Here is a 599-nt window from a genome sequence, read left to right on the forward strand (position 1 = left end):
ACCACCACCACCACCACCCAACTCCTCCTCCTCCCTACTCCATGACTAAGTGATTTAGCCAGCTCTGGTGCAGGCTGCCTCTCACTTACAATGCCTCCCTGGGTTAGTGACAGAGCGGGGAGGGTGGCAGAGAAAGAGAGAAAACCCATTTACAATGCGGCTTACACACGGCAGTCCCCCCACAGACGGCGCCCATCCTTGGATTGATGTGTGGTATGCATAGTTTTTGGATGCAATTTGGGCACCAGAGAGAGAGAGAGAGAGAGAGAGAGAGAGACAGAGAGAGAGAGAGAGAGAGAGAGAGAGAGAGAGAAAGAGAGAGAGAGAGAGAAAGAAAGAGAGGGTAAGTCTGTGTATGTCGGAGGGTGTAGAAGGGGGTGGTAGGGGGGTACAGGGCTCAGGCTGTCTGTTCTCTCGCCCTCTCTTTGAGTCAATAGTGTTCCGGCAGCTGAGGTTCTTTATGAGGGGAACAATCTGGAGGGTCTTGTCAGAGTGCCGAGCAGCTGCTGTTTTCTGGGGAGCTTCTTTCATGGGCCACAGGCCTGGAGTGGGCTGGTGAATACAGATGCACCCTCCCACCCTCCCACCTTCCTCCCCCT

Source organism: Seriola lalandi, unplaced genomic scaffold (genome assembly GCF_002814215.2).
Source record: "Seriola lalandi dorsalis isolate HSWRI2012SDOR001 ecotype SW California unplaced genomic scaffold, Sedor1 jcf7180002054934, whole genome shotgun sequence".
Taxonomy (NCBI): Eukaryota; Metazoa; Chordata; class Actinopteri; order Carangiformes; family Carangidae; genus Seriola; species Seriola lalandi.